This window comes from Rousettus aegyptiacus, unplaced genomic scaffold (assembly GCF_014176215.1).
Source record: "Rousettus aegyptiacus isolate mRouAeg1 unplaced genomic scaffold, mRouAeg1.p scaffold_m13_p_18, whole genome shotgun sequence".
Lineage (NCBI taxonomy): Eukaryota > Metazoa > Chordata > Mammalia > Chiroptera > Pteropodidae > Rousettus > Rousettus aegyptiacus.
In genome coordinates this window covers 6,705,152-6,708,676 of record NW_023416293.1, presented here as the reverse complement: position 1 = coordinate 6,708,676, position 3,525 = coordinate 6,705,152, and the positions used below count along the sequence as shown (strand labels likewise).

The 3,525-nt window shown below is 38.3% G+C and overlaps 1 pseudogene; it reads left to right on the top strand.

The window, feature by feature from the left end:
- The first annotated feature begins 501 nt into the window (after positions 1-501).
- On the top strand, positions 502-620 carry LOC118613523 (annotated as a pseudogene).
- Positions 621-3,525: the final 2,905 nt, after the last annotated feature.

The following is a 3,525-nucleotide window of genomic DNA, read 5'->3' as shown; positions in this document are numbered from 1 at the left end:
TTGTCTTTTTATTTATTTAAATAATAATTTTAAGACCATAATATGCTTTATAAAATCTAAAACTCTTAATAATGTTATATGAGAATGAGATAAAATATGGTTTTGATAATTAAATTGGCCTTATAATGTCTATTGTATGTAACTTTTATTTATTTAAAATACATGTAGTTGGGAATTCTTGTCCAGTAGATTTTAATTATAGGATCAAAACTGAATTTACTCAAGATGCACATTATTAAAAGTTTTAAAAGCAATTATTTTGTGAAAACTCAAAATTGCCTTTGGGAAAAGTTAACAAAAGTCAATTTAATGCAAATAAAAACATGTTATTTCAGTGCCAATTTGCAGACATGTCTATCTGCATTCCCATAAAAGTTTTCTCAAAAGTTCTAAGGTCAGAGCTGGAAGTTTTGCAGAAGGATAAGAGAGCAACATATCAGAACCTACGCACTTTAAACATTTGGTTAATTTTATAGTTCTCTGTTTAAAAATTGTAGTTGAGTTTACGGCCATGCCACCCTGAACAAGCCCTATCTCATCTGATCTCGGAAGCTAAGCAAGGTTGGGCCTGGTTAGTACTTGGATGGGGGACTACCTAGGAAGACCAGGTGCTGTAGATGTAAAAATTTTTTTAAAAAGGATTATAGCTGATAAAGTCCTTGCATCTGTAAGGTCAATCAAGGGTTGTCTCGCCTAAAAATAAACTAAATAAAAATGACAGTTATATGGAGAAAGGAAGATTGCAAACTATACATTTCTTCAGAGGTAAGATAAATTTTTTTTAACAATTTTAAACAAAAAAACTTGGCTTTGAAAAATATTTGTGCAAATTTTTTATCATATGTATTGGTAAACAATAAAGTCTAAGTACATTTAAACAAAAGATGTTTTTCTCAACAACTTCCCAATTAGATATTTTGGCAATCGAAGTGTAAATTGTTTAGTAAAAGAAAATAAGAAAACGAATGGCCGTTTTAAAAATAGTCATGGGCTCCAATAAAGTTTATCTTCCAGATCTTAAAGCTAGGCCTGAAAAGAGAACACTTTTCTTTAATGGGTCGCCATTGTCTTCTTTCTGCCTATAGTTCTGGAAAAGAAGCAGAGCTACTGCAGCAACTCCTGCCTAGGCTTTTCCTCTTACTTGTATCCAGCTGTAAGGCATAGTGTGATATGGACTGAATGTGTCTCCCCAAAATTTATATGTTGAAACCCCGATCCCCAATGTGACAGTACGTGAAGACATAACCTTTGGCAGGTAATAAGTCTCAGCCCTCGTGACGGATCAGTTCTTTTGTAAGAGAAGTGAGAGCAAGAAGATGGCAGTCCTCCAGCCGGGAAGAGGTCCCGCGCCAGGAACCACCTTACTCTGCACCTTGATCTTGGACTCCTAGCCTCAGGAAATGTGAGAAAAGTTTGTTGTCTAAACCATTCTGTCCATGGTAACGGTAAAGCAGCCTGAGCAAAGTCATACAGAAAAGAAGAAATGGAAACCACTCATAAAATTGTGGCTAGGACCTTGGGAAACCGTGGTGAGTCCACAATAAAACATACAGAAGCCCTCCTTGTTGCGGTTTCAGTAGTAACCTGTGGTCAACTTCAGTCTGGAAATATTAAATGGAAAATTACAGGAATAAAAAAAAAAAAAAAAAAAAAAAAAACATGTTTTAAACCGTGCGCTGTGCACAGTATCCTGATGAAGTCTCGGGTTGCCTTGCTCCATCCTGGTGAGACGTGACTGACTCTCCGCTCCATCCGGGTCTCCAGGCTGCAGATGCTTCCCACTGTTGGTCACTCAGTATCCACCTCAAGTGTCAGATTGGTGGTATCTCAGTGCTTGTGCTCAAATCATCCTGGTTTTACTTCACAGTGTCCCCAAAGCACAGGAGTCGTGACACTGGCAGTTCGGATACAGCACATCAAAGCTACAAATGAGTTCCTCTAAGTGAAAAGTCGAGTCCTGTCCTGTTCCTGGGAGAGGCCTTACTTATTACAATGTATTACATAAATGCCCTGTTTTATTATTAGTTACTATTACTCTCTCACTGTGCCTTATTTACAAATTAAACTGAACCATGGGTGTGTTGGTGTAGGAAAAAAACCTAGTGTATATATATTAATGTCTTCTCTGTACTAGGCACTTGCTGTGATTTACATTATCTGCAGATGGTGTTATCTGCCTTTTTTAAAAAAGGAACTTATAGTTCCAAAAGATTAAGTCACCTACCTATTAGTCGTACCTAAGTATAATTAATGAAATGAACACTGAACACTCCTCTGTCTTGATCTAATAGGTGTTATTACTGCAAGTACCAGATAGGATTGTTTTCACTAAGGATTTTTGGTACTTTGTTATGGTCCCCTATGTAAACCCCTCCCTTAACCCGAGGCTTTGTAGCTAGGCCTGCATAATCTGTTAAAACAATTTCTTGGTCATCCAGGATTGGCAGGGCAGCTGCTCAGTCCTAGAAGACTGCCACCCACCTCTCACTCAGACACCAATTGAAGAAGCCACATTGTCACCGGTCTATTGTAAAAGGATGTAACTCAGGAACAGTCAGATGGAAGAGATACACAGTGTGAGGTGTGGGCAAACGGCATGGAGCTTCCATATTCTCCCCAGGCACTGCTTCCCCAAATCTCCACGCGTTCACCAACCCATAAGCTCTCCAAACCCTGCACTTCAGGGTTTTCATAGGGGCTTCATTACATAGGCCTGATATATTAATTCGCCTGCCATTTGGTGATTCAATTCAATCTCAGTCCCTTGCCCCTCTCTAGAAGTTCTAATTCCTTGCTTGGTTCTCCCCTTATGGGCTTTACAAGTCATTTCATTAACACAACAAAAGACATCTTTCTGGCTCAGTAAATACCAAGGATCTAGGAGCTGTGTGCCAAGAAAAGGGATGAAGACCAAACATACCCTTATAAGTCACAATATCACACAAGAAAATAGACTTCCTCTACTCTCCAACAAAGATTTTACAACACAGCAAGTACGTAAAATTTCTCATGACATAATACAAAATAAAAGACACTTCATTCTCTATTGCATTCATTCCAGTATTACAAGTTATCACAGGAGATAAAAATAGTCCTAACTCTTGCTTTATCAAGGTCTCCTAATGGCAGTTTAGTAAGTTCATGCAGAAAGCAGGGCCTCCGGCTGTCTTCTGCAGGTCTGTCCAAAGATTCCTTGGTGTGTTTTGACCACAAAGAAGCGCCCATTTCTTTTAAAATTCATTTTCCTCCCTTCTCTAAGTTTTCTCTTCCCAGCATCTGGTAATACGACCATGTGTCTCTGTGTGACCACCTAGTAAAATGCTTCCTAGGCACTTAATATTAATTCAAGTGCATTTCTGAACTGTTTGAAAAGTTCATCCTCATATAACACTGAAATATTCTTTTAATTTCTGTTGAAGAGCTGTACAAAAATGAAAGGATTTTTTCAGGCAGAAGGGGTGAAAAAAGGAAGTGTCCAGCCAAGAGTGGCTTGTTTCAGGCAAGGTCACTTTTCTTTGGAGGATG